We start from the raw sequence: 27,872 nt of genomic DNA, 5'->3' as shown, positions 1-27,872 counted from the left end.
TTCAGTAACTGACCCTTACTTCCTGTATTGCAAGATTTAGCAAATAAGGTTTTGCACTCAGCTTAATCTTCCATGACTTTTCAAACATTTCAGTCACATTTCCCTAGGCTTCTCCCTTTTGAAGTCTCAGCCCTTTTAGCCTGTTCTCACAAGGCATTCAGTCTGTCATCCTACTCATTTTAACTGTCCTTACCATTACCCTCTTTAAACTCTGTTATGTCTCTCTTAAAACATGGAGATTTGCAGTTTTCTGTTTATCCAGCCCGAACTTTGAGGACAGAAATCCTTAAACAGAACTTAGACTACTTTTTCCCCCTGAATTAGGATTTTTCAGTCTCTTGCAGAAACATGTTTCCACTGTTAAATTTGCAGCAAGGATTGTCTAAATAACAAGGATGACGCAAAATAGGGCTAAGGAATAAAAAGAAGAAATGTAAATATATGCAATGCTTTTCATGTTAATTTTTGAGTTCAACTCAAGATGGTTCCTTGTGCCCTTATGTTTCTCAGTGGGGGAAAAAAAGTGGTAAAATATTTTGAAACATATTTTGCTTTTTCAGAAACTGTAAGACAGTCAAAAGTCAAAGCTTCTTATTTTTTTTAAATCTCTAGGGGAATTTTTGTCACCTAGGTTTTAACACAGTCCATGGCTGCAAATATCTGTTTATCATTAATAGTAGTTGATCATATATGGTATAGTACTCTAATGAAATGAGATGCAGCTATGAGATTGAGTAGTTCTCAGGAAAGTTCATGTGTATGCATATACACATCCATTTTCTAGACAGTCTCTTTGAAACACTCATCTTCCCTTTTCCAGAAACATCATGTTACCTGTCTGAGTAGCTCTCAGGTCATTTATATTTGTACTGTTTTGCCTTAGTAATTTGCAAACAGAGCACTGAAATCCAAAGAGAATTAAATCCTCACAAGTGAGTTAGGAGCATGATACTCTCCAGTTGTTTTGTGGGAAATGAAAAGAAAGTGTGTCACTAAAAAAATCTCTAAAGAGGAAACTATTTCTCTTTGCCACCAATTGAGCTATTGAATTCAATTACATGTGGAAGAACTGGTCTGTAACCTCATAAACATTTTTAATCTTGTTTTAAAACCAGTAAGCAGGAATTAATTTAACACACAACTTGGCAGTAGTTAATTCAGTGATTAATTATTCAGTTACATTTATTTCATACTGACATTTTTTTTCTTTCTAATTTTCCAACTATTCATATTATATCCCAGAGATGGGTAAGCCAGTTTGGGAAAAACAAGAATTGCTGTCAAGTTCAACTTTACAATTCTTCAAGGAGAATCAGGGCTCTTTTACATCAAGAGTATTTTTAGGACATGGTATAATGCTTATTTTTCACTCTGTGAGCACTTTGTGGTCTCTGCTATTTGGACATTGGTTTAAAAATAATAGTGATAAAATATGGTCTTGCCAAAACCGCTCATCAGCTAATAAAACTGATATTCAGATTTAAAAGTCTAGTTTTTATTGGTATGTAGAGTTTATTTTTAAAATATTCTAATATTCTATTCAGTTGGAAAATTATTTGTCATTATGTTTATATATATATATATATATATATATATATATATATATATGTATGACAGGTAGCCCTCTGAATCAAGAAAAAATAAATCCCCAAATTTCTTGTTAAAAAAAGGCTGTAACTGAAAGGGTGCCTCATAGATGACAATCAAGCTTCTGCAGCATTCTTATCAGCATCTCAGAGAGATGGGTTCAGAAATTCCAGTGGTGCACAGCCTGGAGGCCCTTGCTCTTGCTGTGTCTTCAAGATTGATAAAGATAAAACTTGCGAGTATGCCAAGTCAGCCTCTGGATCCTTCTGTGATTTCTTCTGGAACTAACAATGCCGCAGTTAACAAAAGAGGTTGAAATCCCATTCTTGAGCGTGTTGCCTTTTAGTGAAATACCCTTCAAGACCTTTGTGCTGAATAAGCTAGTTACATGATAAGGATCTGTTATTATGGATTATTTAGTAGATATATTGATTTTCAGTTCAGAAGGAGGAAGCATGAAAAACATATCAGCAACTATATGACATGTATTTTAGAAAAAATATGATGGATCATGTAATGTCAGTCGAACCGTGCACAAACTCCAGCTTTCCCTCTTGGAGCAAAAATAGCTAGGTGTAGCTTTCTTAGATACAACTGTCAGTAATCTCTTTTGTAACCAAATTAAAATTCTATGATATCTGTGAAATTGATTCACATCACCAAGACATTTATGAAATAAAATTAATATAAAGCAAACCTCACAATGGATCAGATTTGGCAAAGTAGTTACTGGCTGCCCTATCAGTGCAACTTCCTTTTACAAGTGATGGAAAATTTGAATGTCTTGTGGCTTAGAAAAACAAATATAAACCTACAAGAATCATAAAGGAACATAACCATTATATGTTACAAGTTTATTTTTGAGATTTTTTGATAGGGAAGGGAAGATCTTTGGGTATTTGGCAAGTTATTACTCCTTTTTTTTCCATGCCTTCCTTTTTGCATCATCTTGCTTCTTCCTTTTGTATACAAATGCATAAATAAAACAGGGAAACTAAAGCCCGATTTCTACCTCCAGACTAGTTACCAAAATTGCATTTTGCTCATCCTCTCAGGAGCTGTTTGGGTATTTTAAACTCAATGGAATAGGTTTAAAAGAGTCCTGGTGATCAGCGCTTTGTCAGCCAGCTAGGATGTGGAAAATCTGAATCCTGCTACATGTTTCAATCAAAGTTTATGCTAAATAAACAGCAGTAAATAGAGTCCACTTCAGCTTAGGATAGTGGGCCAGTGTGTCTCAAAGATACTTGGGTTTAAATTTTCTGTTGTAAAAGGTGCAAGTGAATCCAGTTCTTCTGAGCCTTGTGCATGCACATTATTCATATTCACATCCTGAATAAAAGGATGTTAGTATATTATCTGGTTTTAGTAAAATCATGGTTCTAAATTAAAATTCTTTTGCATTTTCTTTCAGTCAGGTCTGATTTGTAGAATATATATTTTCAGGATGGGCACACATTGTTTGGCAGACTTAATATTTGTCTTCAGAATATGTGCAACTACAAGAGAATTATGGTGGAAATGCAATACATTACTCCAGCCCTGACTGTGGAAATGATTGCAAATTATGAAGTCATTTACGGTGCTACTGCAAACAATCCAAACATATATTTAAGTCTTTTACTCTTCTGAATATGGACATACACCAGAATTTTATGTATCAAGATTAAAAAAATGATCATAAATGTCTAAAATTAATTTTAAGATGTCCTCTTTCTTATAGATTCAGAATGAAAGGAATGTAAAACTGAGTGGTTATTATTATGAATAATTAAAGATAAAGTTATAGTTCCCTTTAATTAGTAAATAATAAGGGAGGATTTATATATATGCTTATGATCTAATAAATCTAAATATTATTACTTTGCTGGTAACTTCTTACATGTTTCTTCTAGGTAGATCACTTTATTCAACATGTGATTTAAGTGCTGCTGAAAATACTGACATACTGACCTGTGGGTAAATCATGTTTCCCTTTTCTTAGTCTGAAAAGCTAGCATCTGAATCATAATATATTTCCAAAACTCTAGTCAAATTGTTGAAATTTGATACTTTATTTATTTTTGGTGAGGAATCTGTTTTAACTTCAGTAGAATAAAAGCATGAATTTATGCATTATGAATATGTGTGTGACATATTAATCAGGATTTGTCTTGAAACGCTAGTTAATGAACAGTGTTTATTTCAATATTACTTGAAAAATTTTCCTTTTTGTTCTCAAAATTAAGGTCATGAATCTACAAATATGAGGACTTTGTACAAAGATAATCACAACATTGCTTTGCAGATAAACAAATTCTATTTCTCAGGTGGCAGTAGGTGGCATCATTACACATAGCCTGCAAATAAAACCTCAGAGCTTCAGGGAGAGGACATTGTTCCATGAGTCCTATGTTAAGTTGCACTCTGGCTCAGACTGCAACCTTCGGAAATTTGCTTTGCCAGAGAGAGGGCAGTTTCCTTCCTTCCTTAAAATTTGAGTAAATGCTCAAGACAAAGAGATTCTCTGCATACCAGGAGTTTTTGTAATGAGATTATCCCTGGGAGGGAGACTCGCTGTTGGTTTTGGACCACATTTTTATGGCTGCTCTGTGAATGCGTGTGTGTGCTGACAAAGCAAGCCAGGTTTAAAGTCTCTTCTCACTAAGGCCTTATTTTCTCCTCCACTCGAAAATTCATATACAATTCCCTGAAATTAATGCTGAGCAATGAGGCAGGCCCACCATAAAGAGGGATTATTGACATTGAGAGAAGAGGGGACAGCACGCAGGGAGAACTAACCCAGTTAAACTTGTACCATCAAAATCAGTTGTAACATTAAGTGTGTGACTGATTATATCTTTAAAACTTCAGATTTATCTGGCAGCATATGCTTAATATCATTTTAGTTTTCCACCTATCTACATTAAAAGGTGTCCTCCACACTTTTCCTTGGATGATGTTGCCATAAGTATTAAAATATATCTGCAGGATTAATTTCTTTTTTAATTTGTAGACTGCTTTGGAAAAATACTTCAATAAGTGATTTTCAGAGCTACTAATTATGTTAGTGTGCAAACTGCAACCCATTGCTACCTAATGTGTATCTACACCATACATAGTCATAGTTATTCTGTAGCTTTCAATAAAAGCAGGAAAAGAAACTATGGTGGAGATTAAGAATGCACCGAATGTGTAGAAACTGGTTAAGCAATTCCTTATGAGAATGGATTAAATATATATATATAGCTATTCTCTATAAAGACAAAGGAAAATACATACCCAGTGGGTAAATCTTTTCCCCTTCAAACATGCTTGAGGAAATAGAAGTCAATAACAGTAATTTTAATAAAATTCTTAATAATATTCCACAACATAATGAGTTAAATGAGTTCAGGGTTCATTACTACAAACACCTGGGAAGATGGAAGTACTTTCAGTGACCTATGTTTGCAGTATTAACTGGAAACTTAATAAGGAATTTAGGCGAGACCACCACCACTACTGTTAGTTGCCAGATGCTGCCATTTACCTTGAGCTCAATAAAGCAGCACCAACATTTTGCCTGTCAAGAGTTTGAGTCATGGACTTTCCATCAATATTGACCCATTTGCTACTGAAAAAGGGCAGATTTCTGACTCTGAGAACAGATAGCATAGCACAACATACACTTTCTCTCCTCCTGGACAGCTGCTTTCTCCACACATTTATTGGGATAATTTCTAGCCTTACTCCATCCCTCATCATTCACAGAACTTTCTCCAGCTGATATAGGACAAACTATTCTGAATTTGCTGAAAAATTAACAATATAGATGAGTGTGTGCAAGGACTCCAGTCTACCCTGTTCCTGTTTATTTACTGATGTGGATGTATTCATTAAGCTATTTTAGGGTGAAGAGTGACAGATATAACAGATTCTGCCCTTGTTTATATATTTCTCAATAAATCCATTGAAGTTTTAAAGAAATCTTTAAGTCACACAAGCAGTGGTGAGACCAGAAGCTGGTTCTTAGTGCTGATTTCAAAGACCTAGTCTGAAAGTCCTAAGAGATACTTAGGTATAAGCTAGAGATTCAAGCAACTCAGTGACAGCTGAGGAAGGAGGAGGACTTTATTAAGGTCCAATTAATCTTGTGCTAAAGTAGCTAGCAAAAAGGGTCATGTGAATAGCATGCTAAATAAGCCCACTTCTCTCCCCTTTATATACAGCAAGTCAAGGCAAATAACTTATACATGAACTTAAATTAATCTTTACATGAGAACTTCTTTGTGGATTTAGTCTAAAGTCATTAAAGTAACAGAATTCTCTTTTTACGGCTTAATATCAGCTCTAAGGTAGGCTGTTCTGAACTTCATTTACTGGTTTCTGAAGCTGTCATCCAGCTACCAAATTCTTGATTCGTAACTATTATTGCTAACTGTTATGTTCTACACCAGACCTTTTTGCTTTGTTTTTGTGGGCAATTTTTAGCACATTTAACTTTTGCTCTCTAAATGCTTACAGCTTTCTAGGGATGCTAAAAATGTCCCTGAAATCAGTAGGTGCCTTTCACTGACTGCAAAACTATAAGTCAAATCAAAGAAACGTAAGGGCAAAGCACTTTCCAGAATATCAGCATGGTACTAGAAATGCCATTGGGTCAAAAACCTTAAAAAACAACAAAGAACAATAATCTTGAAATAAATGAGATATGTATTCTTAAAGAAATACATGTCCTGCCTGAACTTATAGCTCACTTGTCTCTTGTGATGCATGGGGGAAAAAAGGTAAATTCTTCAACACTCTTATTCTGATATCTTGAATATAGCTGCATTATGCGTGGACAAAAGAAAAGTTTTGTTCTTGGTGCATCATTTCAGTTCATCTCCAAGGCAACACTTTAAACCATGTTGGCAAAAGGGCTCTTTGGCCACAGTAAGCTATCTTCATAAAAAATGAGACGGGAAGAGGTCGGTGGAAGAGACAGTGGCATAAATCTCTACCAGAAAGCTTTTTGATCTTGCATAAATTCTAAAGATAGGCAACACAGACTGCATAACAACTAGATCACTAGATGCCCACATGTAGCCTGTTGGCATATTAATAGGGGAAAAAAATACTCTCAAGTATTTTGTACCCAAAAACTTAGTCTCATAATAAGAATCACTGTAAAGAATTTAGACAGCACAGATTTGTTTAGTGTTGGTGATGGGCCACTGCAATTTCTCATTTGCATACTATGTTTCTGTGTTTTTGCCTATCCCTAACAGATACTAATTTTGTGATGCTCTGTCAGGGTGACAGTTATTGACATCTAGGGAAAATGTATCATTGATTTACTGGTTTTCTGTTACTGTTTTGGAGACAGGCAAAGTGACAGGCACACTCCGAGTTCTCGCATCGACAGCTTAAGTTTATTGTGGGGCAGCTCCTTTTATAGGGCTTTCAAATTTCCCTTGCTCGCAGACATGATTGGTTGAGGAACTCAACTCCACCTAGCTCACTGGCCCATGATCTCTGTGCTTCAGAGGGGTTGGCTGAGGTCCTCTGTTTGGGTTTGAATCTGACCCATTGTTGTTGTGTCCAAGGACTTATTTACTTTGAGCTAGGCTGGTCAAGCTGGTATCTGTTACGCAAAATTATCACTGCAGCTTATAGACCCACTGTAGCTGTCATAGTTTTCCATTCACAGAGAGAGTGAAACTGAAGGACCATTGGGAAATAGGAACTAAAATTTCTTGAAAAATATTTATCCTTTACTAGTTGGAGGTAACTGCTAGGAAGATCATTTCTGATGAAGTCTTATTCTATGTTTGTCAGAATAATGACTGCAAATGAAAAACTGAAGGCGTTTATTTGCTCTGGTTGCTGAGTTACAGGGTACGGTAAGTCCTAAGTGTAATGGGAAAGCAATGAATTCCCAAAGCTTGATGTGTAATGTTCTGGTTTCAAAATGAAAGGACCAAATCGGAGAGCAATATTTTGCTAACGCTTCTTAAAGAAGCCATCTCTAGCTTGCCATGATGATATGGAGGCTTTTCAGGGTCAAATGCAAAGTTGTACCTCACATGCTACCCAGTAGAAAAGAGCAGGACAATATGAGGCAGTTCTTTCCAGTGTGGTACCACCAAGATCCTCTGGAGAGAGCTGGTCCCAGCAGGGTGGGAAAGCAACACTGGGCAATGAGTGGTCAAGGGCCATGGGTCACTGTATGTGCCATAAGCACCAAACAACTCATATGTAGCTAGTACAGCATCAGCTGGGGCCTGGCATGGCTGGAGTAACAGAAACATATGACGTAGGGTGGCAGAAGTGGATCCTGCAAAAATATGGTGACAGCTACAGCTTACCTTCTGGTTTTGTTTGGGTTTGGTTTTTTTATGTTTTAATTTTTTTTGGTTGGTTGGTTTTTTTTTGTTTTGTTTTGTTTTGGTTTGGTTTGGTTTTTTTTGTTTTTTGGGGTTTTTTTTTATGAAGGAAGACCCCCATTTTTGTGCAGGTATTTAGTGGGTAGACATTTATTCATGAAGCAGGTATGTACTGTGATCTCCCTGCTCAGGATGAAAAGGTTTTTGAATCCACATCTACTGCATGTGAAGGGGGTTCTGTCAGCACTCTAGAAGATGACATGCAGCTGGTAAAAGTGATGCTTCCACGCATAGGTGAGCAGGAGAGTCAGCAAGAGAGTGTGAGGGCTTTACAGCTGGGCTGAGGCAATCAGCTAGCAGGGCCTGAAGCTTGTACATTCTTGTTTAAGTTCATTCAAAGTGGGGAAAAAAAACATCTTTCAGCATCTTGATTAGTTCCAGATGTAATGGAGTGAGTGGAGAAGAGTTTTGAAGTGTCTCAGACTGTGTTTTCTTCTGATTGAGAGGGTACTGGCCTTCAGGATGTCATGACCAACAGCAGCAGAAGTATTGCTAATTGCATTTGTTAAAATAATTTTGGATCTGCTGCAAATACACAGTTCAACTTGTGGCATTCACTGCAGAAACTACGAGTTCTCTTGGATAGTATCTTTCTAGTAATTTTCATTTTTCATAATCAGCTCAGAGAAATATTTTCATTCTACAGTGGTAGAGTGAGTCATAGTAGCACCTCATTTAAATGTGTTCATATAGATACTTATGTTTTTGGTTTATTATGAAACAAAGACTAGACTAGAAAAAAATTGATTTTCTGGTTAACATGAAAATGCCAGCTTATTTACAACAACAAAAAAGAGTTTGTGGACGTAAACTATTTTTAAAAAAGAGCTCATCTTAGTTTGTGTCAGGTTTAAATGCCTTTAGTGGTTTTTCATAATGGGCACAACTTCTTGAATGAGATGCCACTGAATAAACAACGACATTTAAAAAAAAAAAAAGATTAATCCCTTATAATATGGCTTCTGGAGTAGGTTTTCACTAAAGATGTCACCAAATGACTCATATCAGAACCTGGCTGTCTGTATCCTTACATGACGCACAATCCATTGCTTGCAAGAAAGAACCTCTTCTGGCAACTAAGTTATTCACAATGTTTTCTAGGGAATTGCTAAAATTTGTGATGATTTACTCAGAATTCCCTTGTTCTTCCCTGAATGTGTTTTCCCCTGTTGCAAAGCTGTGAACATTGGAAATTACTACCACATATAAAGGCCACCATCATGTCTCCTTTTGCTGTTCATCTCTCATCCTGTAAATGGCCCTGATTTATGTATTTGCTAAAGAAAAAGGGAGGATAATCTCACAGAAAGTGTTGACAGATAATCTCATGGGAGGTTAAGAAGGATTAATGTTATTTTATTGAAATAAAACTAATTTCATGTATAGAAGGGTTTATTTTGCCTAAAGAAAGAATAGATAAAATTAAAGCCTATGCAATACATTTAACTGGATCTCTAAATGTATTTGAAAATAATAGCTCTTAACTACTTTGTTTAATATATAATGTGAGCTAGAATCATAAACCAAAGTTTATATCTCAGGCTTTCCCTTCGTCTGTAACCCAGTTTTTATGAGATATTCTTTTGATGTCATTGTACTTTATTGTGTACACTGGTAGGGACTTTAATCCACAGATTAATGGCACAACAGAATGACAGTTTCAAAATATGTACTTGGTTTTTTAGAAAACATTAATCTTCAGAGCTGTGTTGTATTTAAAAAGCAATATATTGTATAATCCTGTTGAATGCTTTCCTGCATATGCATAGTGCTGTGTTACTAAAACCTTTATCAAAAAATACTCAAACCAACTTGTTTATCATTTGTTCTGCTACAGTTTTCAATAATTAGGGAATCAATTAATTTAAAGATCAAAAGCCCTAAATAGTAGGTCAGTTATGATTTTACTTTTAAAACATATTTCATGTGCCTCTATTTATAAACATAAAATGGCTGTTCATATTGAAGCAATCTTCAGGCTTCAAAAAACAGATAGATCTGAAGCCAAAGTTACCTTTTTTCCCCCCTTCTTTGTGTCTGGCATGCATAATTCTTAAATGAACACCAGGCCCCATGCTGTAGCAAATTAAAAGCCTTTGTTTGTAAGGAACATGTAATTGCTGCGTATTTCAAACAACAACTCCAACTCTTGGAAAAACCCTGATGGTGTAGAATGGCTGAAGCATGCACAAGCTTTTAAGAAAGGTAAAGTGTTTAAAAGCCTTTTCTGATGTGCATGAACACATCCCTAATGTTTCTCCTTTCCAGAAAAGGCTCTTGTTGACAGGACAAGATAGCATTAAGAATTTCCTAACCTCAAGGTCCACCACCTTTCACACCCACACATCATCCTACTTTTCCCACCTACGTTTCTCTCAGCTGCAAACACAGAGTCAGAACAGGAACATCCTTTTGTCCCTCCTGTAAGCACATAGCTTACCTCCTCCAAACACTGGCATTGATAATCTGCATCCCTCCCCCATTTGCCCAAGTCCCACAAGCCAAGGTACCAAATTCTACACTTCATGCACAACCCACAGAAGAAGACTTTCTCTCCCACACTCCCATTTCACATCCCGCCAGCCCTGTCATGGTTGGCTTTGAACCTGGAAATACAAGTGTAGACACTGCATTAAATTTCTGCATTCCTTCAAGATTTACAAGACATGCAGTTAAAGATCTTCCAGGTGGGCCTAGGAGCTTTTGCCTTAAATGATTTTGTCCTCAGGAATTTGCTGTACTGATGAAGGAGCAGCTTTGTGGTATTTATTACAAGAGAGGTATTTCTGCCTGCTTTGAGCCACCCCTCTGCCACAGACATTGATCCTATTATTTGGACTATGGGTCAACAGGCAGGATTTGCACAGTTCTTCGATGCAGTTTGTACATTTTCATGTTGTAAAATCATGTTCATTTGCTGAGGGTTTGCCACTCATCATGTGGCTTTTTGTAGCATTTTTGACTTTTGTATTTGTTTCATTCCATTTACCAAACTAGGAAAAAAACCTCCAAAACAAATAAACAAACAAAAAACCTACTTTATTTCATTCATATTCCCTCATGCAATTAGTTTATTTCTTCTCTGTCCCTGTTTCTCTTTATTCCTGATACATGCTCTTATGTATACTCAGAAAACGGGCTAGGAAATTAGCACTCTGGGGATAAGCAAATCATGATTTTCTGTTACATTTTTTTTTTCCATCCTTCCTTAGATGTTATTTTTTAGGGAAGCTTGTATTGCAAATAGAATTTATTATTGGAATTGCCTTTGTTTCATTATTCCTAAAAGACAGAAAAATTAAAATTTAAAATATTTAAAATACCTTATTTAATGCTAAATTTTCCCAAGGATATTTTAATGGGAAAAAATTAAAATAATATATTTAGTAGGGTTTTGGGTTTTTCTCTGTTGGAATACTACTGTGGTAGCATGTTGTTTACTAATACCATTCCATGAAGTTATGAGCAGATGAATGCCTAGACTCAGGAAAGCATAGGGTTGTACAGCTACATTCTCTCAAAGTTAATATTGAACATGAGCGCAAATGTTTTCCAAATTAAGAATTCAGTGCAGACAACATAGTTAAAACTGAGAAGAGAATGAGAAGAGCACTGAGAAGAGTTGTACTGTGGAATATCTCTTATTTATACCTTTTTTTCTGAGCATGTGAAAAAAGATTTTTTGGATTGTCACTAAAGATGAAGATGGTATATCCTTACAGGTATATTGGATGTTTACCCAGTCACTGGATTACTTTACATACAGTACTAAATCATTGTGGTTTAGACCTAGGACAGTCGGCATTCTCCCAAACAACTCCTGGGCTAGCTTGGAATATATGGACTGTTACATTATTTTAAAACTATTTTGAAAGTGAGTGTTTCAGAATGCAAATGTATTTGATCTTATGAATATGGACTGATCCATATTGTTGGACTCATTGCCATAGCAAACTGAATTTTGCCTTTAGAAGTGTTTGAATCTAATCATTCTTTTCAAAGTTGGAAATAAATTCTAGCCAACTTGATTCTATTAATAATAAGAAATCTTGATGCTTCCCCCTCTCTCAGCCCCTAAATTATCAGGCTAGCCCAGAGATCCGAGGCCTTGAGACAAGGAACCTCAAGAGATGGGCAAAGATTTCCAAAAGAGGCTCTTACCCCAATGTGGTTTTCCAGCTCTTTATTCTGTCATGTCCAGTGGAAAGAGCAGGGCAAAGAGAGAATGAACAGGAAGGGTCAGGGGTTTATCTAGGCTCTGGACAGGGAGGGCGTCTCTGGCTCTCCGACAACCCCGTCAGGGCAGGAAGGAGGGGTCCATGTTTATCTGATCAGAGTCACAGGGGTCCGGGGAAGGGGGGAAAACATAGCCTGAGCACACTGTAACAAAATCTTTCTTCCATAAATTAACATTACATAATCTAAACAAATCTGAATTTGTAATTACATTGCAAATCTGAATAGTTCCTGAAATTTCACGTGGTTATTTCTCAATCACAAATTCAATCCTATTTGCAGACATTTTTGTATAAGTGCTTTTAGTTTTCATGGTTTTCTTTTTTTATCTCCCACAGAAATATGTCAGCAAAGAAACACTGTATGTATGCATATTTATATGTTTATGTATTCATGTCTTGGTTTTTCCTGCTTGCCTATTTTTGGCAAAATTGTGGAGCACACTGATCTTTGTTTTAGAAGTGCAGTGCTCAAATAATGTCTTTAAGTGCATCAGGACCTTGCATTCCTTGCAGGACTTCTAATATTATCAACAGACTCTAACAATACATCATCCATGAAAATATTACTACATTACCAAGCTGCAGGAAAACCTTACCAAGATCCATACAGACAGCAAATAATCAGGTTTTTTATAATATAATAATATTTTTTATAAAATAATCCCCTATGTCTGTACACTTGAAAGTATTATTACATTTTGCCAGCAGTAAAAAGAGGTTATTTTAAAAGCACAGGGAAGCTGCAGCAGCAAGGAAGCACATTCCAACAGCTATTGTCAGATAAGCTTATTGTGAACTAATACCATGCCTCCTTTTATTTTGTCACTGTGTCCTATCTGCCATCTTCCTGTTCCTCTACATTTTCCTCCTGGCAGGGCTAGTGCTTATTTCATAATAACTGCTCTCTCTCTGTGACAAGGACCCTCTTATGAGTAACTCTTTGTGTGATTTCACTCTGTCTTCCCTTATACCTTTCTGTTTCTCTGGATTAAAACCCTGCTCAGGCCATCAACACCTCCTGCTGAGTGGTAGAGGCATCTGTCATGGGCTCTGTCATTCTTCTTGTTCCATTAAGGCCAGAACAGATTATTTTGTCAACTCAGCTTGTTTGTGAACTCATACCAAATGTTTTATTTGCTGGGTCATCTTGTCCAAACTCATTCATCCCCAGTGGCATCATTCCTTATTCTCTTCTCAGAACAGGTGCCCTAAGTCTTGCTTTGTCTCATTCCTCCTATACCACATTCATCTGCTCCTCTCCTTTCTATCCAAGGGGCAACTCCAGTTTTTCTTTCACTAGCTCATATCCTCTTCATATTCCATAACATCATCATTTGTTTGCAAAGTATGTTATCAATCTATTCTGTTCTCTTGAGTGCCAGGATGTACTTTGTATTTTTGATGGCCTTATCAAGTGTGAAACTGTTGATGGTTGGAGAGTAATTTACAGACGTGCTTTAGCCAGGGGTTATACTACAGAGATGGCAAAGAATGCACACAAATCCTTTTCCACTTGGCTTTTCCAAATTCTGGAGTTTTCTACCTGTGAGTTATTAGAGTCATCCCTAATACTTGGATGTGATGGAATACAGTCTTCGAAACTGCTACTGTGCAAGTAAAGTAGTAGACAAACTGAGATTTTTTTTAATTACTGGAAGATCCCAAAATAGCACAAGTAGGGCTATCCTGATAGTATTTTCAGCTTTTCTGAAATGTGTCCCTTTTTTCATACTGCTTGTTATAGCCATGCACTTTAAAAATGAAACTAAATTAATTTCTTTCCCATTTTTTTTTTCTTCCTGTCAAGCAGCATGACTCAGTTTGTAACTAAGTGGAGTTCAGCTATTCACCACAAAAAAGTGGTTTCAGAATTTGCTGAATCACATACTGCCTGGGTGTCCTTATTTTTGCCAAAAATATCAAAATATGGCATGAAAAGTCTGTTACCAAGAAGAGATATTTCAGTTTTTCTCTTAGAATATTTATATATTTTTCTAGAATTTGTATTTCCAGGGGTACTTTTATAATGACCATAAAATCTGCTGCAGTCACTTAATCCTCCCATCATGTGTGAAAGAGCAACATACTTTGGGTTAATTAGAACATAATTCCCCAGGCAACATACATATGTGCTGGCACTGAAATGAAAACTTTAGGCTGGTTGGCTGATTTTAATGGTGCTCTATCATTTTCCATCTGTCAAAAAACAAACCAGTAGGCTATTGTGCTCCCTTCCGACCTCTCAGAGACAGAACATTCACTGGAGGCACACACTTTTATCAGGAACACTTGAATCATCACCCAGTCTTCTAGTTTTGCACAACACAACCACATGCAAGGTGGAGAGCACCATGGCAGGGTATTTGGTCATGGAATTTCTTTGCTCTTATCAAAATTGGATGCGTTTAATAGTTCTCTGTAATCTCCATTCTTCTATGATAAACATGCAGCAATCTGTACATTAACTAGTACGTAGCATTGATTTTCCATCACTAAAAAGCCCTTGCTCAGAATCCTCTGTGAACAGGGTACATTTAATACTTAGGCAAACTGCCTGCAATAAAACTATTTTGAGCTCTCTTCTAGATGATCTGCCCTTTAGATTAGTTCAGGTTCACACAGCTGCACAACGAATAGAAATATTTCACAGCTCAATAAATGGGGCAGCTGGTATTTTGATTCATCTCAGAGCAATTTCACTGTGAATCAATAAAGTATGGTGCTCATTTTGAACAAAAGAGCACGTTTCATGGGATATCATCATTGTCATTGTGGTCAGCTCCTAGCAGCCTAGAGATGAATGGATGTGTCTCTCAGAGCCTTACCTTTTCTCATCTTAACATACACATTGACATTTCACTTCCCTATTAGTTATTAGGTCACAGCCATTTGAAATAAAACAAACAACTAAACAAACAAAACCAGAAAAAGGAAAGAAGAAAAAAGATAAGTGTTAAGCATTGTTTGTATGAAAAACAAAAAGCAGTTGAAATTTATCTTGCTTCCTCACAGGGTACAAAACATAACAACACTCCAGGAGTGCCACGCCATTCCAGAATCAGAATTCCATTTTTTAACTTCTACAATGGTAAAGGCTCTGCTTTCTGTGTTAATTTTAACTTGGCTGTTTTGCCCTTGCAAGACCACTCTTTTTCTCTTTGTCATGTTTCAGTCCAATGGTCTCTAAAATATGGTTCTAGTCTGTGTCAAGATATTTATCTTGTACTTCTGTCTGTAGAAATAATTCTCAAGTATTCCTTTCCTCTTTGATTTTATGTCAGTGATATGTCCTATCTTTTTGCTGGGATGCTGCTTGAAGAACTATTGGCAGCATTTCAGATACTTCCTTATTCATCAAATACAATGATAATTCATTTACTTCTAGAGATGGAAAATATAACCAGGCATCACCTCTTCATAAAACATAATTTGAAGACGACTGCAAGTTTCATCTCTGGCTATTCAAGCCCAAGACTACATTTCTTTTCTTAAAAAAAGTTATTGATTTTTCTTTCCCTTGCTCCATCTGTTTTACATAGATTTTTCTTGCATATTTTTCTCAAATCTAAATTTCACTAATTATAATTTTCATTAATATGTCATAATATGGCTAAATTGGTAACTCTGCTTCTACAACCATGTCTTTTTATTCAAATTGTTGCTTTTTAGCCTGAAATTGTCAGTACTTGGTCTTATTCCAATGTTATTTCCTTTTACTAAAATGGATCTTTGTTCATCTTTCAAAAGAACAGAAGAACCTACTCTTAAAAATTATAAGACTGTTCTTCACAGGAAACAGGTGGACAGTGAAACCTTGCATGGAGCTAGGGACTTTTTTTCCTTGAATAATGTAACAAACAGGGGTCTTTCCTTATCTCTTATAGTTGATCATATTACAAAGTGAATATTTTGCAAAAAAATAAGTATTTGGATAAAATTATATATTTTGTTTTAAATCACAGCTTTTCTGGGCATAATATTGGGTTACAACCTTTCTTGAGCTTATTTAATATCTTGATTCTAAACAGACCTATTGCACCTCCATTTTTTGACAACTGTGTGCATCACTCCCATCCCAAAAGAAAATGAATAAAAAAGTCAGTCAATGTCCTTTCAACCACTGCTAACTGTATTCCTTAAAAAAACTGTAGACAAAGGCAGTCAAATTAATATTCTATACCAAACTCTTGAAGAAGGGCATATTTTGCATAGTAGTGTTGATGCCTAGAGAGGCTACCTGGAAAGTGTTAAAGGAATAAAGTAGGTATTTATTTAAAAGGCTTTCAAGGGATATGCCTTGGGCAGTACAAGAGCTGTGGCTCCACCCAAGATGGACCCAAGATGGACTCAAGATGGACTCAGGGTCATGAGTTTTCACACTTTTATAAGTTTTAGTCTATTTACATATTGGAGTTAATTGTCCAGTCTATGAAGTCCCATCCTCCTGGATTGCTCTCCTCAATTCACTGTTGTTTACACCTTTTGGGCCTGAAGCTGCAATGGTGTCCTTGGTTCTCAGGATAGTTTTGTCTAACTGAAGTGTGAAGAGAACTTTTTAACACTTTATATGAATTTCAGAGTTACATACTAATGCAGTACAGAATCTGGAAAATATGAAAGCTAAAACTTAAGGCTTCACTGTGCCACTTTTAAAAATTTTGAAACTACTCCTGCATTTTTCATGGTGTTTTTTCTTTGTTGTTGTTTTTAATGAAGCTATGCTTTATTGCCCTTCTGGAAATTTTTGGCTGAGGTTTGGGGTTACAAGCCCATTGCCTTAGAGTAAAAGATTGTCAGTGGGATAGTCAAAAGGGTTTCTTGCCTCTGTGCATGGTGCTCACACTCACACTTTGTATTTTCCAAACTGCGTTGTGAACTTTTCCTATGAACTCTAGCAGCCATTGAACTCAAGTGGGATGGGGCATGAAATTTGCCCCAGTCATTATTATCTAGGATTTGATTTATTTACAACATAACAGAGTGGTGTTAACTCTGTTTTGCCACTTATTTCATATCACTGTGGTTTTGGCAAAGACTAAACAAAAATAATGTGGAAAATAAATTGTTTGATGTACTGAGGGATCTTTATTTAATATATTTTTACCAACTGGGAAAAGTTTAGTCTTATTTCTCAAAAGCCCTTGCAGCAGTAATTTTATCCTGAATGTCAGTATGGCCACAGCCCAAATATTTTTCATTTTCCACAAAGTGTTATGAAGACACAGGTAAAATGTACTTACAAGAGACAAACAATACTGGTATAGAAGTAGCTAGCAACAAAGACAATCATATTTTAAAGCTATATATAGGAGAAAGAGGAAATGAATTTAACTTGCTATTAAAATAAATGGAAGCTCCTGGGATTTTCCTTTTTCTTTTTCTGCAGTTTTACAGAGGGAAGAAAGGCCAAGAATCTTTAAGGTAATTGGATGTCCAGCTGCATATACAGCCATGAACAAGGTCATATAAGCCAAACTAGGTGTCTTGGTAAATATTTTTGTTATGGTGGTAGGTTGTTGGCCTACAAACACAAACTTTTGTGTTTGGCTTTGTAGTCTTTTATCTTAAACTTGAGGAATATATTTTTTTGCCAAAAGTTTTCCACATTTCAACTGAATAGATTTTATCTTTCTGCAAATTTGCACATAGCTACATTCAAAAACTTAGTCCTCAAAATTGTCCTTAAATCCTCTTCAAATCCTGCCTAATTCTGGGTATGTCTCCAACCACATGGTTCTCTGTTTTGCCTAAGTATCTGCAAACATATCTGTGGGAGCACCCAGAGCCTTTTGCATTTTGAGGTGAAGGAAATATGTTTCTGAGGACAAATCCACAGATGCCCTAGATATTAAGGAGTAAAGTAGGAGATGGAGGGTACCTTCATATCTCAGGTCTTCTCATTTTGGGGGCTATGGACTCTATTTTCAACTCCCATGTGGGTCTGACACAAATGTATGAAACAAGCTAAATACATCTTCATTTTTCCTGTTGCATCTGTGTTGCTCTGTGGAAAGAAATGCACAATACAATGACCAAAAGAAAGCAACTGAAGTGTCAACACAATTCTTCCCAGTAGGGACAGGAGGGCTGAGCTCACTAAGGGGATGGAAATGGCCTGTATTCTGATTTCTGTTCTGTTCTCAGTCCTTTAGGCACCACCCACTGAGCATTCACTGAGTTATTACCAACATCTGCTACCTCAGAGATTCTGGACACTTCAGTGGGCTATAGCATCAGTAAGTCCCACCCAAAAAAATAAATGTAGCCATCCTAAAAGTGGTCCTGGTGCCAAAAGAGATGGCAGCAGCATGGTTGCAATCTCCCCTGAGCTGTCATGATTGCCCATTACCACCACTTCTGATTTAAAATGAGTAGAGCTTTGGCAGCTCTTCTTCATTTGTGACTTGATCTCATTTGACACACAGGCCAATAATGTTTCTAGTTGTTGATAGCAATAAAAAAACATTTGCAGGAGATGCTTAAATACAAAAAGAGACAGAGTAGGAAGAGTCCAGAGAACTTTCTGGGAAAGGCAGATTTGAACACTGGCATTGGTGTGGGAGGGATAGGAACTGGAACAGATTTCAAGTCTCAGAAGTAGATTCATTGAAAGGCTTAAGTACAAAAATCTACTTGTTCCTGTGTTTTACTGGTAGGATTGTTGAAGTTTGCTGTGTGTAATTTAGACACAAATTGTGATCAAAGTGATACTTAGGGGAAAACACATTACTGTGTGCATGTCACCTCTTAGACTGAAATTGCATTCCTTATGTTCTATGGAAGTCTTAGCTGGACAGTGAATGAAACTCCAGGTCCATAAATAGGCCAAAGACACATTCTTGATACATTGTTAAAATTTAAAATGTACACGTATGGCCATTATAAAGCAATTTTTGCTGCTCTTGAAATATGGTGGGATTTCCTTTTTGAAAATTCTCTGAAAAACCTCTGGACTGCAGTCTATCAATCCTGGACTTTTTTGAAAGTAGGAGAGGAAAGCAAAATAGAAGTAGTGATCTTTAGAAAGAATATGGGAACATTACAATGGGTTTTTTCCCCACTATGTAAAGTCTAATGTATAGGAAAATGTTGTCTACTATTTGTAAAGAAGACAAATGTACGATCTGTTTAATAGGCGACCAAATACATCTTTAACTGCTGAAGGGAGGAACAGGGTAGGGGGTAGATCAGCTTAATGCAATTTCAGTTAGAAACACAATGGTTTGAGGTTTTCTTTCAGGGATTTTTTTATTAGTAACCACAGAAGCCAAAAATATTCAAATGACACAAATCTAGTGATGATCTGAAAAGAAATGGGATAACGTGCTAAATTATTTTTTCTTTTGTTCTGTCATATTTTTACTCCCTTTCTTATGTCCATGTGGTGTAGGAAAATACAGATTTTAAGGCTTTTTTCTCATCTTATTTATAATCTTCTTTGAAAATTTAATATTGCTTATTTTAGCTATATAGTATTTAAATATAGGCTAGTAACCCTGGCTAGTAGCCATTGCTCTACAGAAACAATGAAGAAATCCCAGGCTGTGAAAATTATGCTTCCTCATATAGGGAAATATGATAAAAATGTATAGGCAGAAATAAATCCCCAGCTTGTTCTTTTGCAGGCTGTCAGGCATGGTGTTTTTGAAGGTTAAGCCAGCAGGCAGTGGGACAGGTACTGTGGGGGTTTCTGCAGGCATTCCTTTCTTCCACATGCTCCTCTGAGTCTGTCCCCCGTGTTCAGCACAGTTTCAGACAGAAAGGATTATTCTGTAAGTGATGTATGTTTCTCTACTCTAGCTAGCTCCTGCTCATTTCATTTTCTTTTCAAAGGGTAGAATACATAGCAATTATTTCTTCACTTGTAACTTGTTTCTCTGAGGCCAGCTACAAAGCCATAAAGTTCAGAGTGACCTAAGAAACTGCAGGTGATATAAAAAGAATTTACTTGTTTGGAATCCAGACATAAAAATAAAACTGGGACTACTATTGGAGGCTGCAAGTCTCTCCTCTCCAATACAACCCATTAAGAAATAAAGAAAGAAAGAGAGATGAATGTAAGAAAAAGTTAAAACTACAGGAAAGTTTGAGTCAAGAGGAAAAGGTACCTTGAAGGTCTCCATGTCCTAACTTATAAATGTACCCAGTGGATACTGCCCTGAAATTTAAAAAAGTCTTTATTTAAAAGGTTCCATATTAACTTTCAGCAATCTGATCCTTCACTTAAGGATCCTTTGTCTTAGAATTATCTCTGATATCTAGCATAAATTTTCCTCACTGAATTATTCTTTTATTTCCTGCCCTATTCCCAGGGGACACGAACACAAGTTGGTTTGCCTCTTAGCAGATCCAAGAAGTACACACAGTATGATTTTGTATTTTCCCTCATTCTTATAATTACTACACTAAGCCAAACTCATTTTCTCACATTTTCTTAAAGGTCCCATTTACAAGACTTCCAGTTATTCATGAGACCTCCCAGAACAATGCACCAGAATTGGCCCATGACTTTCTGACCACGCAGACCCACCTTCCAGTTATTATGAATGATATGGAAGGACTGCTTTAGTATTTCAGTCAACTTACACCTTCATCAGCATTAACTTCAGTAACTTCACTAGAAATTTGGGGTCACAGGGTGAGGTTCTTCTGACTAAATGTAGATAGTTCAATCTGATCTTGTCTCCCTAGCTCATTTGGATAAGGGAAACAGGCAGTTTTGAAGTAGGACCTCAGTCACAAAAAAGGAGAGTCTACATTTGTTTGAGAATTAAAGGGAAATCAGATCTAAAAGAAACAGGAAAGACACCTAAAAGTGCCTATTATTTTTATTTAACTGTATGAAGTCAAGAGGTAAGCAACTCAGAGTGCAGTTGCCTGCAAGTCAGTAATAGGAACCTATAGAATCACATGTTTAGAAGAAACAGCCTAGGGCAGGCTTTTGTTGATTTCCCATGCATACTGTGAAAATAAATAGGTGACTGTATCTTCAGAAATTTCATATTTGCCCTGAAAAAAGATGGCTAACCTTCAGAAGCTGCATAACATTCTCTAGGACATAGGTTATTACAGAAGGATTGAACATTTATTTAGGCTATTAAAGCCAAAGGGGGAGCAAGAGGACAGGGCTAGGTGAAGAAGATAAGGCTTTTCATGAATTAATTTTTCCTTTTGGCACATATCTGTCACATCCAATATGTGATGCCTGATTAATCTGTAATATGAATGCAGCATTTTATACTGCTGTAAATTTTTTTAGTACCTGAAAATGTATTCCTAGTGTGCCTAATTGTCCCACTGGGAACACTGGAAAAATTCTCAGTGGCTTGAATAAAAAACAATAAAATGCAGAATAAAGGAACAGGGTTTAAATCAAGAGTATAAACCAATTATGTATTTTCATGTTTGGTCTTTGAACTTCTAAATATAATTACTGTCTATTGTTCTATTTTGAAAGGCACCAATCCTGTCAACCTCGCTGGCTCTTCAGCCTTTTTCATACCAACACTAAGGGCTGTCTTCTGTTCTCTTTTAGCCAAACAGCATCATGTGCCCTTCTCATGTGTCCCTCTCTTCCCTTAGCATCCAATGTTCTTAGACTCTTTTTACTAATCAAATCTTTTAACAGATGATAAGAGGGTAGAACACATGCAAATTATCTTAGTGAAGTGGATACTAAATAACTGAATCAGCAACATAACTTCCAGCTACCACACTAATTAATCTTATTTTATGACTCATTGTCAACTGTACATTTTTGAAGTGCTGACAGATATAGCTGGCATCCAGCAGTAAATAATATTTCAATGGTCTCTGTTACAGGCCAGGATGCAATTTAAAGCTGTGAATGGCTCAAAATAAGATAGAGTAATGTATAAACACAGACAGACCAAATTATTTTATCCCACCTTAATTACTTACTTTTACTTTTTTATTTGGCTAGCTCTGTATTAGGGAATTGAATGTGTAGAATATTGTGCTCATTTGTCATGTACTTAAACACAACCTAAGGTGCTGGACCTTACTGAACAATACCTATTAAAAAGAAATATTTGTCAAAAGTATCCTCATTACTCAGCAGTCACTACCATCCACTAAGTTAAACCAAACTGATTCCCTGGGGTCATGCACAATTAAGTAGATTCCCAGTGCATCTGATTAAATAAAGTGTAGAAATCTACTTGTGAGACACTGTGGTATTCACTGCTCACTAAACTTTCAACCACCTAGTTTTAATGAGCAATTTCCTCCTCACTCCTTGTAAGTTGCTCTAAGTGGGGCAATTAAACCCTCTGAAGGTGTGCACATTACGAATATGGCAGCCTAGATTAGGCAGATCTTACCTGACCAAAATAGCATGGATGATACCCTACTCCAGGGTCCTGAAAATGATTTGCAGGAGGTCCTAAATCAGAAAATAGAGTTATAGTTTAAGTATTGTCTCTAGCTCTTCTTACTATTCCTGGGTATGGAATAGTCCATGACAGAAATTCATAACTAAGTTATAGAAGAAATCAACATTTTGTTTGAACTCCATATCAGTGACTATTCCTTGCACCTGTGGTATAATTGTAACAGTATAAGGGACAGATGCAAACCTGGTAAGGATCTTCCTGATAAAAATATGCTTAGAGTTAAGTAAAAACCTTTGTAGCATATATACTGGTGAACTCAAAGAGATTCTGACCAAAACCTCTGTACAATTCAATAAGGAAAAGGTCTACACATCTACAAGTGTCTATTCCTTCTCTGATTCAGCGTGCTTAGCTTCTTCTATTAAATCTTCAAATCAGCGTTATTTATTTTACTATTTTTTGGCAATATATGAAGCCAGACTAGCTCAAGTTGGAGCTATCATTCCTATTGTGTGTGACTTCTTATTTTTGGGACATTTGCCTGTGATACTCAAAAATCTTTTAATATCTGTTCTGTTATGCACTCACGGTTGAACTGGTCACAGCTACCTTCAACTATCTAGAAAATATACCATGCAAAGTTAGTTGGTATAAGCTCATTTAACAAATTATGGGAGGAAAAAAACCCTCAATTTTTAAAAGGCCCCAAAAGAAACATGCAAGACAGATTTAATGAGTCTCTCTGAGGAGACCCTCTACTGACTACTGGAAATGCCAGGACAGGTGGTTTGAACCAGAATTAGACTCCTAATTTGAGCAGATTAACAAGAATACCACCCACAGAGATGTAAACAACTCTCTCAATGCAGGAAGATGACATGGTTCCTAATTTTTACTACTTGGGCAATTATGACAACAGAATTGAAAATTGGTCAAAATTCTGAAACAGGATGAAAGAACTATTCTTATGAAAAACATTTCACAGAAAACTGCTGTTTTACAATGGTAACCACTGCTGGTTTATAGTAATGTAGACTTTAATGAAAAAAAATAAAAACAATTGAGTATGTGATAAAGGTTGATTAAGAGCATTTATTTTTTTTCAAAACACAAACAAAAAGACTGTTTATGACACAAAGAGAGCAGCTGTCATAAACTGAGTCACTGTATAACCTGCTGTCCTTCAAATGACAATTTTCAAAAGCATGCAGATCACTGTTGATTCAATTTGTTTTACAAACCTTTTATCTTTTTGTGAGTCCCCTGTTCACTGGTTCTGATTTGTTCCAAATAATGTTTCTTACAAATTTTCTTGTATCAAGTGCTTCTGGGTTTGTATCATTGACAGAAAAAAAAAAAAAAAGAAAAAAAGAAAAAAGAACCTTTTCAGAAAATTATTATTAAATGTCACCACATATCAGCTTTTTGTGAAAGCTATCAATATCTTATCCAGTTCTCAAATCAAACGAATTTGCTGTATTAACAGTGGGATCCAAACCCTTAGGCAATTTATCAAGAAGTTTGTTTGCCTTAGTGGATTTTCATAGATATGAAAACAGGGCATCCAGGAAGTGCTTGCAAAAAGAACAGAAATGTTGAATTTCTGTTCAAAGAGTCTGGCCTGAGACTGTATCTCCTTTCAATAAAAATTGTTTATAATCCAAACCTCATTTGTGCCTAGAAGAACATGGATTGTAATTCCTCTTGCTATCTGTGAATTCTGTAGAGAACTAAGCATTTAAATGGCTAAGACTTTCTGAAATGAGTAAAGCATACATTTATTCCTAATACAGCACAGCATAGAAACTTGTAAGGAGTTCACTCAAACACAAGTAACTAATTTTGTATAGGGTAGAGCTTTCATTGCATCTCATCATGTTCATTTGTCCACAGGGAAAGATACTTTCCTAAAGAAAACACCAAAATGCAAAGGCAAGGGTTTTGCTAATAATTATAAACAAGGCAGAAGGAAGAAAAAGGTCTGTAAGAGAGGCAATGTGTTTCTTTAAACATGCAGAGTATAGAAATGTCGGTTTAGGGTAAGTTTAATTATGTCAGTGTTGATACAATCCCTATGAAGGCTCATAAAGCTATTTCAGATTTTATCCATCTGAATTATAAAAAGGTAGATACACTCATTGTCTGCAAACAAAGAGCTAACACAGCTGGTCATTTTTTCCTTCTCTGCGGAATCAGGTATTGTCAACTTTCTTGTCTAGGCAGAGGAAGGTAAATCTGAGAGCAACTGACATGATGTGAAACGTAGAAATCTAGATGAGGTGGAGTAAAATCCACTGGCCTTCTCTTTTCACAAAAAAAAATACACTTTCCTATATTTCTACTTCTTTTCCTTTTTGACCATTAATTTTCACATTTCCTGAGTACTGTTTCCTTCTTCCACAAAGCAAAGTATCTTTTGAAGAACGGGAGAATAGTCTCTCTCTAAAGAGGAAACCAAACAAACAAGACTCCTGCTTCACAATGGCACACTAACATGATGTAAGAAAAGCACTCTCAGGCTAGACTTTCACTCTCTGTAAGCATCTATAGCCTTGACTACAAGGGAAAAAGCTCTATTCTAGGTATGTGGTGCTTTCAACAGCTTCCTATAGCTCTGCTGTTGAGCAAAAAGGAAAAAGCACAGTTTTAGGCTAAAAAACCAGAATTTTTGCTGCTGGTGAGGTCAACATTCACACATTAATGCAGGCTGGATGGATTTTCAATTAAACAATGCTAAGATGAACCTGTCACCCAGGAAGTGTGAGCAGATGGAGGAAGCAAATGCAAGATTGGAAATGTTATTAGTTTCATACTATTTTGTCCTCAGTGGCATCACTTCTGTTCCTCCATGAGGCACACAGGATGAGTTTGAAGATGCAAAATGCATTGATAGCATTTGATTCATTCTCTTTCTACTGTTTGGCAAGCAGTCATGCTGTGCACTGCCACCAGTTCTGATGACCTTGAAGGTCAATCATTCCATATTTTGAGCAAGTGCTTGCTCATCTCATTCTGAAAGATGAAATCCCCAGTGTAGTACAATGTAATGGAATTATTCAAAGCCTCTCAAGATTTTCCTATGCACCACTTTTACATTTTAAACTTTTCTTTATTTCCTTATACCTGCTATACCTTTTAGTTTCTACATTCCTTCTTTTCTCACTTGAAATAAGCCAAAATTATGATCCCTTTCCCAAAGTGCTCATATTATTGTGAGCCCCTTCTGCTTTCATTAGGCAGATGTCCATTCAGTAAGCAGAAACATAGACTCAAGTGAAAAAATGAGCTCTGGGCTGCCTGTGCCTTTTAAAGCAGATGGAACTACGTTTCTCTTAGAGATGGAAAGTCTTCAGACAAAGCTCTGAGCCGTGCTGCCCCTTGATTACAGTGAATGCTGTAATCAAGCAAATCTATGATTTCGTACATATCTTGACCATTCACTTAAAGAGCAACATCATTAAATCTTGCCTTTCTGTTCATGACTCTCTTTTTAACATGTTCCTTCTTTTTTCAGTGTCCCCTATCAAAATATTAAATTTGTAAATCCAGTAGTGCTAAAAGCAGCGTTGTATTTGGTGATACATAGCCTCTGTTCCCCTTAAAATATTCAGAATCCTACATTAAGCAAGAAGATCCATTGCTTCAGGAGAACTCCTATTTTCCTGGAATATTATTCTAATGTTTTCATGAAATCAAGGTGTCACTGAGATCAGATCTCAATCAAGTTTTTGGTTTAGGATTTCTAAATATAGAAGTGCATTTAAAAAACACTTGGCTTGTTTTAAACCTTCTGATTTCATTCTCCTTATTTTTCCCAGGAATTTCTGGAAATTCACTCAGAGGCATTGGATTAATGACAGGTGCTGCATTCCCTGGTATTGTGGGCATAGAAGATGAGGATCAGCACCTGTTTTTTTGACATTTCTGGCCAGGCATCAAGGCAGATATTCAGTGGTGGTGCAATGTTCCTTGGTGCTGGATGCTCATGCCCATCTGTGAGGATGGCATTGTTCCCATCTGTGAGTTCAGAGTGCCTTTGTCTACAATCAGCGATTGGTTTAATTGAGCAGCCAATATTGGAACGAAAATGCTGTTACTTCCCCGCCACCCTCTCATGTGCCAGAATGAAGCTGTGGTGACACCTTCCTCATCCCTGCTGTCACATATATCTGTGTAAGCCTGAACAGCAGAATGGAAGAAATCAGTCACTATTCACAATGTCTGCTGGCTGCCAAAGAGACACATTTCTACTGCAGCCAAAGGTGGGGAATTTCAGTGTGAACATAAAAAAGAGCTCTCTGAAAGTTCCCTGTGTGCAGATCCAGAATAGAAGTGGGAGCCAGGAGCACACTAAACCACTGAGGAGCATTTTGGACTGTGCTGAGGAGTAACACCTAAAATCAGCTGAATTAGAAGTGGATGCTCTTGATCTGGCAGCAATGTAAGGTATATTTTCTTCAGCAAGCTGTATCACTTGCCCGAAAACCCTGATGTTCAGTTAAATACAAGGTGTAATGAGCTGTGACATGAGGAGAGAAGGAGAGGGAGGGCACTGGCAACTGGACTTTTAAAAGAATTAAATGGTACTAAAGTCAGACCTGAACTGACCAAGGCTCCAGTCCCTGCTGTCTCGAATTTAGCATACAGAGTGCAACATCTGGGTATCCTGAGTATGCTTCAACATCAGCAGTGAAATACAAAACCACAAATACTTTCTCCAAAGTATTACTTCCTCCTTATCTCTGGCCCAAAGCATGGTACTGTCATGGAAAATGAGTGTTCTTCAGGCATTTGCTTTTGTGTACTCTCCCACTGTGAGCTCCAGCATTTCAAAATGTGTACTAGAGATCCTTGCTATCTAGATCCTTGGTTTGAGATGTGCTTAAGTTTATAAACATGTTTTTAAAAGGCTTTCTTTCCTTAAAGCACTTTTAGTGACACAGAGGTTTCAGCTGCAAAAAATGAGCTGTATTTTATGAAAAAATCCTACCTCTTTTAGTTTCTGTACCTTTCTGCAAAGTAGTAGGTATATATCAGTCTTGCTTTCATTTATTCTCCTTTTCATTTTATGGAAGCCTCATTTAGTCTAACTACAATTTTTATTTGCTGATAAGGTCATTTTATAAATTATTGTACTGAAGTAGGTCTTTTAATTATTTGCTCCTTCAGAAAATGCATTTTTCAAAATTTCTTATTTTCATTACTGTGAATACTCTTTTTTTGTGTTTCTCATGTTGTCAGATTTAATTTAAATATTATTCATGCTGTGCTCTGATTTCAATGCATTATTTAAATATGCTGAC

At 36.5% G+C, this 27,872-nt stretch overlaps 2 long non-coding RNA genes across 7 annotated transcripts in view; one reads left to right on the top strand and one right to left on the bottom strand.

The window, feature by feature from the left end:
• Positions 1-27,872, top strand: part of LOC116184333 (uncharacterized) — a 122,325-nt gene that overhangs the window by 82,192 nt on the left and 12,261 nt on the right. Inside the window, exon 4 of the long non-coding RNA XR_014958811.1 lies at positions 26,388-27,015. This is a non-coding gene — a long non-coding RNA (uncharacterized LOC116184333). The remainder of the gene's footprint in view (positions 1-26,387; positions 27,016-27,872) is intronic.
• LOC146768668 (uncharacterized) overlaps positions 1,590-27,872 on the bottom strand; it is an 89,429-nt gene continuing 63,146 nt past the window's right edge. For 5 of the 6 annotated variants that reach the window (XR_014958794.1, XR_014958805.1, XR_014958802.1 and 2 more), the window contains one exon: positions 1,590-23,896. This is a non-coding gene — a long non-coding RNA (uncharacterized LOC146768668). The remainder of the gene's footprint in view (positions 23,897-27,872) is intronic. The other variant, XR_014958796.1, reaches the window with a different exon arrangement.

This window comes from Lonchura striata, chromosome 1 (genome assembly GCF_050655825.1).
Source record: "Lonchura striata isolate lonStrDom1 chromosome 1, ASM5065582v1, whole genome shotgun sequence".
Classification (NCBI taxonomy): Eukaryota; Metazoa; Chordata; class Aves; order Passeriformes; family Estrildidae; genus Lonchura; species Lonchura striata.
Note: the sequence above shows the minus strand (reverse complement) of the source record. Positions and strands in the feature narration are given on the sequence as shown.